Consider the following 10000-nt stretch of genomic DNA (forward strand, 5'->3'; position numbering starts at 1 on the left):
GGTGGATGATGTGGATTTAAATGAGTTTGAAAGGATCTATGAATTGTTTGAAACTGCTGTAGATGAGTTCAAAAAAGCCCATGAATCTGTGCAACAGTTTCTATCTGAGGAAGAAAGGGAACAAGACTATAATGACTGGGATGAACCCAGAATAACCAATTTTGACTATTTCATTAAAGATGTTGCAAACTGGAAAAGACAATTAATTGCACAAACAAAAGTGGAAACTATGGACAGCATCTCAAATGTTTCACACAAGCACTCCACATATCCTCAAGATCAAAAACTTCCTCTATCAACTCTGAAAAGAGAAAGGCCAAAGCAGAAAAAGCAGCTTTGTTGGCTGAAGCAGAAGCTCTCAAAGTAAAACACAACCTACAACTGGAGGAAGCAAAACTCAAAACAAAGTTGGAACAAGCAGAGCCGGCAGCTACGATCACTGCCTCAAATGCAAAAGTAAAAGCTTTTAAAAGGAGGAGTTCGATGATGATGGAAAACAAGGAGATGCAATGAATGAATATTATGAAAAGCAGCAACATGAGCAAAAGGATGTTATGGAAATAAGTACAATCAGTGAAAGCACAAAAATGGATCACTTTTTTACAACTGGGAGCTACACCAAAAACCCCACTGCAAAAAGCTGTATTGACAAATATTGACACTGATAAAAATGTTGCAACATTAAATGAACCACATGAACAAAGTGTATTTGAATTAGACACAAGTGAGAGTCAAGACAATGTTGATGACAAAAACAAAAGTATTAATGTACCAAAGAGTCACTCCAAATGTGATAATACAAATGAGCTGATTCAAAGACAAAGTGACATTGCTCATCTTATTATTTCACAACAAAAGCTGTCACTGTTACCACCCAGAGAAATAGCAACATTTGATGGTAATCCTCTCACACACTTGTCATTCATTCATGCATGTGAACATTTGACTGAGGACAAAACTGTGGATAATCAAGACAGACTTTACTATTTGGAGCAGTTTACCACAGTCTCCAGAAAGATCTTGTCCGCAGCTGTTTGCATGTGGATGTGAATAGAGGCTATGCTGAGGCAAAACGTCTCCTAAAAGAACATTTTGGTAATGAGATTAAGATTTCAGGAGCTTATTTGGAGAAGGCATTGAACTGGACTGCAGTTAGAGCTGAGGATGGGAATGCATTACATGTCTATGCAGTGTATGTAAGAGGATGATGTAATGTTCTGCAGGACCTACAGCACATGGATGAGCTGGACAACTCATCCAATTTGAGACTGATTNTGTGTGTTCAGGTGTGTGTGTGTGTGTTGTTGATATAAACGTGTGTGTGTGTTGTGTGTTTCAGGGTGTGTGTGTGTGTGTTGTGTGTGTGTGTTGTGTGTGTGTGTTGTTTCAGGTGTGTGTGTGTTGTGTGTGTGTGTGTTGTTGATATAAACGTGTGTGTGTGTTGTGTGTTTCAGGGGTGTGTGTGTGTGTGTGTGTGTTGTTGATATAAACGTGTGTGTGTGTTGTGTGTTTCAGGGTGTGTGTGTGTGTGTGTGTGTGTGTTGTTGATATAAACGTGTGTGTGTGTTGTGTGTTGTGTGTGTGTGTTGTGTGTGTTGTGTGTGTGTGTGTTGTGTGTTTCAGGGTGTGTGTGTGTGTGTTGTGTTGTGTGTTTCAGTGTGTGTGTGTGTGTTAAACGTGTGTGTGTGTTGTGTGTTTCAGGGTGTGTACTCGAGTCCTTCAAACCTGCGTCACACGTTTAAGGTGAGTTTGTGTTTTTAGTTCCACAGCGCCCCCTGCTGCCGCCGCTTCTCTCGCTCCGTCTCGTTTCTTTTCTTTCTCCTTTCTTTTTTTTCTTTTCTTCCGTGGTCAGGTGTCGGAGAAGCAGTTCTTCCTCACCTGTCTGTCGGCCCTGTCGAAGGTGCGCTCCTGGCGGGAGGTGGACTCTCTGTTTCAGTCTCGCTCGTGGCTCGGCTTCAGTCGCAGGAAGTGTCCGGTGAGCTTCAGCCGCGTGGTCGACGTGCTGCACAAGAACTCCGCCCCCGCGCACGTAAGCCCCGCCCACACACACACACACATGTAAGCCCGCCCACACGCACACCTAAGCCCCGCCCGCACCACACACACACACACGTAAGCCCGCCCACACACACACACGTAAGCCCCGCCCACACACACGTAACCCGCCCACACACACCACACACACACGTAAGCCCCGCCCACACGACACACCTAAGCCACACGCACACACACACGTAAGCCCGCCCGCACACACACACACACCTAAGCACACACACACAACCACACACACACACACACACACACCGTAAGCCCACACCACACACACCACACACACACACCCCCCCGCCCACACACACGCACACACACACACACGTAAGCCCCACACACACACACACATACCTAAGCCCCGCCCACACACACGTAAGCCCCGCCCGCACATGCACGCACACTTAAACCCCGCCCACACGCACACCTAAGCCCCACCCACCGGTCCAGTCCTGGTCAGTAAAAGACCAGTTGAGATCAGATTTTGGTCCAAATTCAAACTCTCCATGTCCCTCCACCAACAAAACCTGCTCTGGTCCTGGTCTAGTCCTGGTCTAGTCCTGGTCCAGTACTTGTCTCTGGTCCTGGTCTAGTCCTGGTCTGGTCTCTTTCAGGTCCTGGTCCAGTACTTGTTCAGTCTGGTCAGGTACTTGTCTGGTCTGGTCTAGTCCTGGTCCAGTACTTGTCTCTGGTCCTGGTCTGGTCCTGGTCTGGTCTCTTTCAGGTCCTGGTCCAGTACTTGTCTCAGGTCCTGGTCTGGTCCTGGTCCAGTACTTGTCTCAGGTCCTGGTCTAGTCCTGGTCTGGTCTCTTTCAGGTCCTGGTCCAGTACTTGTCTCAGGTCCTGGTCTAGTCCTGGTCTGGTCTCTTTCAGGTCCTGGTCCAGTACTTGTCTCAGGTCCTGGTCTAGTCCTGGTCCAGTACTTGTCTCAGGTCCTGGTCTAGTCCTGGTCTGGTCTCTTTCAGGTCCTGGTCCAGTACTTGTCTCTGGTCGAGGACTCGGAGCTGCGTTTGACTTTGGCCCAAAAACTCAAATGTCACGACATCGTCATCAACGTAAGTCAGATGCCCTCCCCGGGTCTCCGTTTGTCTCCGTTTGTCTCCGTTTGTCTCCGTTTGTCTCCGTTTGTCTCAGTTTGTCTCCGTTTGTCTCAGTCGTGTTGTTGTGCCCTTTTTGTTTGAGGAGGTTTGTAACTCACGTAAAAAAATCTGCACTTGTGGAGACCCAGATCTGTTTATCCATTTATTTTAAAGAACAAATAATAATAATAATAATAATCATAATAATAATAATAATATAATAATATATAATATAATAATAATAATCATAATAATAATCATAATCATAATAATATTCTCTGTGGTTGACTTTCCTTTTAATATAACGTGTTTGTGTGTGTAATTGTGTGTGTAATTGTTGTAGCTTTAGCAAAACAATTACCATATTTTAACAGTAGAGGGAGACATAGAATTTCAAATTTAAGTTAAATAAAAAAATTGCCAGTATTATCATATCATATAATTTTAAATCAATTTAAGCCAACCAGAAGATCTTAAGTTTCTTAAGTCTCAAAAGACAATATCATCACCAAAGAAGATCTGAAAAGTTGGCCACACCTTGATCGTGTACAACTTGATGAGATTGACGCTGATATTGAACTTCTCATTGGGACAGATATTCCCAAAGCACTGGAGCCGTGTTGTTAACAGTGAAAACAATGGGCCATGTGCAGTTAAGACACTCCTGGGCTGGTTGTGAGTGGACCATTAAAACAGACAGAACACTCTGGGCCAATCAGTGACAAGCAACAGGATTTCTGTTCATAAAGCAATATAACCAGGATTTTTGTGAAAATAGATATGAGGAGAAAAATGAGACGTCTGTGGAGGATAAACAGTTCATGTCAAAAGCATCAAACAATGTTACTCTAAGAGAAGGACATTACTACTTACCTTTACCGTTCAAAAATGAAAACAAGATGATGCCCAACAACATTGAAGTAGCCAGAGAACGCTTACAAGGTCTGAAAAAGTGCTTCATAAAGACTCCAACTATGCTGCTGAGTACACTGCATTCATGCAGGACATTCTCAAAAGGGGTACGCAGAAAAGGTGCCTAATGAACAGATGAAAGGGAAAAATGGCCATGTATGGTACATACCACATCATGGTGTCCACCACAAGAAGCTCAAGTTAAAGGTTGTATGGAGGATTTTTTTTGTTTCAAATTGTCAGTGATAGATTATAGATGCAGTCGCCTTGTAATTATGATGACCAAAAAAAAGAGAATAAAAATTCATCAACTCTGGACGTGGTGGGGCTAAACATTGCCAATAGATAACGACACTGTCTCGTTATCTGTGAGCTGACAGGCTGTCAATCAAACTCCCTACGTTTCTAGTGTAACTGACTTGCCTGCGCCGCCGGTACGTGGTTTATGTACGACACAGACGCTGTTTACTCCACCAACGCAACAGTTCTTAGCGGCTTTTTTTACCTATATCTTCCTCGCAGTTCACACAAAGTTTGTTTCAATGACAGACAAGAATCCAGGAGCAGTTCGCCGCAAAAGAAAGTCCGTTTTTGAGGTGAAAGAAGAAGACAAGGGGAAAAGCAGCGAAGCCAAACTAAGGTGATTCTTGTAGATTCATTCCAGCGATGGTGCGACTGAAGCAGACGAAGGAGTCTAAAGACTGAACCACTGGTCACAAATTATCCCTGGACAGAAAACTTCTGCTTATTATGAAAACCTACTTTATTTCCAAGAGCGACACAAACGTTTTTCAGGACACGAAAGCGATATCCTATGTCTGAAAACGTAATTTTCAAGGCAAAGAAAGAGTCCACTTGCTGCTGCGTGTTGTAGCTAGTTCATTCGCACGGAATCTCCGCGCACCGCTCCCCTCTCCTCTCCTCTCTCCCTGCTCGGCTCTTCCCCTCGCTCCTCACTTCTCCGTCTTGCCTAACCAACACTGTAGTTAGTTGTTTACAAGTCATGTGCAGCGGCTGTAAACAAACCTGTTTGTGGCGTAAGGAGGAGGCGGGAGGAGGTGTTTCTACGTAGGAGCTGTGGGGGAGGGGAGGTGGTTTCACGCAGGAGCAACATTTGAAAAAGGACAAACAGTCGCTGGATTCTCGTTCCTTGGAAAATCCTCTATACAACCTTTAAGAGTTGTTTTTGATTGCACAAGCTCGTATCAAGGCTCATCACTGAATAAAGAACTTCTTCAAGGTCCTGACCTGACCAATACACTTATTGGAGTTCTGTTAAGATTTCGTAAAGAAAAGATTGCTGTTATGGCCGACATAGAAGCAATGTTCTATCAAGTCTTTGTTAATGAGAATCAGAGACAGTTTGAGATTTCTTTGGTGGCCTGATGGTGACGTACACAAGGAGCCAGAGGTCTACAGGATGAGAGTTCACCTTTTTGGTGCTGTGTCATCTCCAAGTATTGCCAACTTTGCACTACGCCAAACTGCAGAGGACAACAAAGACAAATATGATAAAGTGATCAGTGAAACTATTAAAGACAACTTCTATGTTGACGATTGCCTCAAATCAGTGCCAACTGAGAACCAGGCCATCAGCAACAGTAATGCAGTGATTGAAACAATACCTGAGTCCCATCGAGCCGCTGTTGTGAAGGAGCTAGACCTGGACAAAGACAGTCTGAAAGAAGCACATGCAGTGGAGAGAGCACTCGGGACACACTGGAGTCTCAAAAGTGACACATTTACCTTTAAAGTAGCGCTGAAGAGTCGCCCTGCAACAAAGAGCTATTCTGTCTACATCAGCTCAGTCTATGACCCACTTGGTTTCCTTGCTCTGTTTGTGCTCAAAGCTAAGCAGATCCTACAAGAACTCTGTAAATCCAAGTGTGGTTGGGATCAAATCATCCCTGATGAGTTTTCAAAGCCCTGGCAAAGATGGTGTGATGAGTTAAATCAGCTGAATGGATTTAATGTGCAGAGATGTTTAAAACCTCCAAACTTTGACCCTGTACACAAAGCTGAGCTCCGTCATTTCTGTGATGCAAGTGAATCGGGCTATGGCAGTGTAAACCACATCAGACGTACAAACCACCAGGGTGACGTCCATCTTGCTTTTGTGTTTGGAAAAGCCAGAGTAGAACCCATCAAACAAATCACCACGACTGGAACTGACAGCAGCCACACTAGCAGTAAAAGTCGACCGGATGCTGAAACGAGAGCTACACATGCCTCTCAAAGAGTCAACCTTTTGGACCGACAGCACATCTGCACTGAAATATATTAACAACCAAACCAAGAGATTTCATACATTTGTGTCCAACCGTATTGCACTTATCCCTGACCTGTCCCACACAAGACAATGGAGACATGTCAACTCAAAGAGAAAAACCTGCAGATGATGGGTCACGGGGCTTAAGTGTGGAGTCATTCCTGAAGTCAAAATGGTTAAAAGGCCCTTTTCTGGAGAAAAACATGAGCGAGTGGCCAAAATCCCCACTAGATCCAGGAGAGAAATCACCAGATGATCCTGAGGTGAGAAAGAACATCACAGTTAACACACTGAAAGTGGAAAGCACAGATCCTATCTGCTCATTGATAAGCCACTATTCTTCATGGAACAAACTGCTGAGAGCTGCAGCATGGATGTTACAGGGGAAGAAAACACTGTTAAATAAGAGTCATTGTTGTGCCCTTTTTGTTTGAGGAGGTTTGTAACTCACGTAAAAAAATCAGCACTTGTGGAGACCCAGATCTGTTTATCCATTTATTTTAAAGAACAAAAAAAAATAAAAAAATAAAAAAAATTATAATAATAATAATATTCTCCGTGGGTTGACTTTACTTTTAATATAACTGTGTGTGTGTGTGGTGTGTGTGTGTGTGTGTGTGTGTGTGTGTGTGTGCGTGTGTGTGTGTGTGTGTGTGTGTGTGTGTGTGTCCACGGGCTCTGCCTCCCCCCTGCTCCTACAGGTGACAACATCTACCTGATTACAGGAGGAATATAAAAAATCCATAATAAACAAAAATGAATAACTTCTATAAAAACTGGCTAAAAAAAAGTCTTTTTGTCTCAAGTCGTTTGTCTCTTCTTGTCTCTCAGTCGTGTCTTTTTGTCTCAGTCGTGTTTTTGTCTCAGTCGTTTGTCTCTTGTCTGTCTGTCTTTTTGTCTCGTCGTGTCGTCAGTTTTGGTCTTTTGTCTCAGTCTCAGTTTTTGTCTAGTTTTGTCTCTTGTCTCAGTCGTTTGTCTCTTGTCTCAGTCGTTTCTTTTTGTCTCAGTCGTGTCTCTTTTTGTCTCAGTCGTGTCTTTTTGTCTCAGTCGTTTTTGTCTCAGTCCGTGTCTTTTTGTCTCAGTCGTGTCGTCTGTCGTTTTGTCTCTTTTTGTCTAGTTTTGTCTCAGTCGTTTGTCTTTTTGTCTCAGTCGTGTCTTTTTGTCTCAGTCGTTTGTCTCTTTTTGTCTCAGTCGTTTGTCTCTTTTTGTCTCAGTCGTTTGTCTCTTTTTGTCTCAGTCGTTTGTCTCTTTTTGTCTCAGACTTTTTGTCTCAGTCGTTTGTCTCTTTTTGTCTCAGTCGTTTGTCTCTTTTTGTCTCTTTTGTCTCTGTCTCTTTTTGTCTCAGACGTTTGTCTCTTTTTGTCTCAGTCGTTTGTCTCTTTTTGTCTCAGTCGTTTGTCTCTTTTTGTCTCAGACGTTTGTCTCTTTTTGTCTCTGTCTCTTTTTGTCTCAGTCTTTTTGTCTCTGTCTCTTTTTGTCTCAGACTTTTTGTCTCTCTTTTTGTCTCAGTCGTTTGTCTCTTTTTTGTCTCAGTCGTTTGTCTCTTTTTGTCTCAGTCGTTTGTCTCTTTTTGTCTCTTTTTGTCTCTTTTTTTGTCTCTCGTTTGTCTCTTTTTGTCTCAGTCGTTTGTCTCTTTTTGTCTCAGTCTGTTTGTCTCTTTTGTCTCAGTCGTTTGTCTCTTTTTGTCTCAGACTTTTTGTCTCAGTCGTTTGTCTCTTTTTGTCTCAGTCGTTTGTCTCTTTTTGTCTCTGTCTCTTTTTGTCTCAGTCGTTTGTCTCTTTTTGTCTCTGTCTCTTTTTGTCTCAGTCGTTTGTCTCTTTTTGTCTCTGTCTCTTTTTGTCTCAGACGTTCCGGGACCTGAAGGATCGTCAGATGTTGCTTCAGTATCGAACCAAAGTGGAACCAGGATCAACCGAAGACCAAAAGATCCAAGACCTGCTCAACAACTCGGTAAGACCGGGACCAAGACTGGGACTGGGACTAGAACTAGACTAGATTGGGACTGGGACTAGATTAGATTAGACTGGGACTGGACCAAAACTGGGATTGGATTAGACTGGGACTGGACTAGATTAGACCGGGACTTGGACTGGGTCTGGGTCTGGGACTGGGTCTGGGACTGGGACTGGGTCTGGGTCTGGGACTGGGTTTAGACTAGACTAGACAGGACAGGACTGGGACTTGGACTGGATTTAGACCTGGACCTGGACTCCTGCGGTGACGTTTGTTTTCTTTGTTTTTTTTGCAGCAGATTCGATGGAAAAACTGAAGCTTCAACTGTTTTTGGTTTTTTGGTTTTTTTTGTGTCAAATGTGAAAAAAATAAAGAAACGACTGAATCCAGAAACGAGAGTCGAGTCTGACGCCGACGCGACGCCGACGCGACGTCTGTTCCGCTCTGAGCACAAATACATTTAAAATCAAACTCAAACTCTGATTAAAAAAACTCTTTATTTAAAATTGTTGTTGTCAGATCAAACGGCAGCGGCTGATTGGTCGACGGCAGTGCACAAAAACAAGTTTAACCTGAGATAAAAACACATTCAAACATTTCCCATTTATAAAAAACAAAAATCACAGAGACTGACAGACGGCTCGACCAATCAGACGTCGACGGGTCAGTTTCGGGGGTCGGGCGGGGGTCAGAGGTCAGAAGGGCTCTTTGTGGATGAACCTGGAGAAGACGGCGAAGGCGGCGGCCGGTTTGTCCGTGGGAACCATGTGACCTGAGCCCTGAGGACAAACGAGAAGCAAAAACCAAGAATGAAGAGAATCGTCCTCTCATCGTCATCGTCGTCGTCCTCGTCACATAAATTCTCCTTCATCTCGGGAATAAATGTGAAAAATCCTGAGGTGAAAATGTCCCTCTGACCTTATTTGTCACTTCCTGTTCTGAAGGCCGAGCACAGGAAGTGACAAATAAGGTCAGAGGGACATTTTCACCTCAGGATTTCTCACATTTAAAAAATAAAAATAAATATAAATTATAAATATAAAAATTTAATATAAATTTAAATTAATTATAAATTATAAATAATAGATATAAATATTTGTTAGTTTGAGCGACTGGAGGCTGAAATCTGAAACTTTTATTTAAACAAAAAACAAACTCAAATCATTTTGTCTGTTTCACACTGGAGTTAAACTCTTCTCTTATAGAACTATAGTACTCTAGTACTGTAGTAATACTCTAATAGTACTACAATAGTACTATAATTATACTTATACCTTGACGGTGGTTAGTATATCGTAGTACTCGTAGTACTCTAGTAGTAGTAAATTGGAAACTGTGTCTCAGATGACATGGCCCTGACCTGTGGGGTGCCTCAGGGGTCAATCCTGGGCCCCCTGTTGTTCAATCTCTACATGCTGCCCCCTACAGGTCAGTTAATAAGCAGCAATAACGTGTCGTACCACAATTATGCAGACGACACTCAGATCTACGTCTCTCTGCAGCAGGAGACTATGGACCAGTGGAGTCACTTGGTCACTGCATCCAACAGATCAGTGTGTGGAGGCAAAACAACTTTCTCCAGCTAAACTCTGACAAGACTGAAGTCATAGTGTTTGGTCCACAGAAACAAAGGGACAGTGTCAGCATCACCTCCAGTCTCTCTCTCTAAAACCTTCAAATCAGGCAAGAAATCTAGGGGTAATAATGGACTCAGACTTGAACTTTAACAGCCACATCAAAT

General features: G+C 43.2%; 1 protein-coding gene and 1 long non-coding RNA gene across 2 annotated transcripts in view; both read left to right on the forward strand.

The window, feature by feature from the left end:
- Positions 1-10000, forward strand: part of LOC110165802 (NACHT, LRR and PYD domains-containing protein 3-like) — a 155503-nt gene that overhangs the window by 68959 nt on the left and 76544 nt on the right.
- Positions 3069-8652, forward strand: LOC129407618 (uncharacterized). The gene is made up of 3 exons (XR_008631633.1): positions 3069-3101; positions 8152-8256; positions 8558-8652. It is a non-coding gene; the product is annotated as an uncharacterized LOC129407618 (long non-coding RNA).

The sequence above is a fragment of the Boleophthalmus pectinirostris genome, unplaced genomic scaffold (assembly GCF_026225935.1).
Source record: "Boleophthalmus pectinirostris isolate CB_2022bp ecotype Guang Dong unplaced genomic scaffold, ASM2622593v1 HiC_scaffold_1, whole genome shotgun sequence".
NCBI classification, from domain to species: domain Eukaryota; kingdom Metazoa; phylum Chordata; class Actinopteri; order Gobiiformes; family Gobiidae; genus Boleophthalmus; species Boleophthalmus pectinirostris.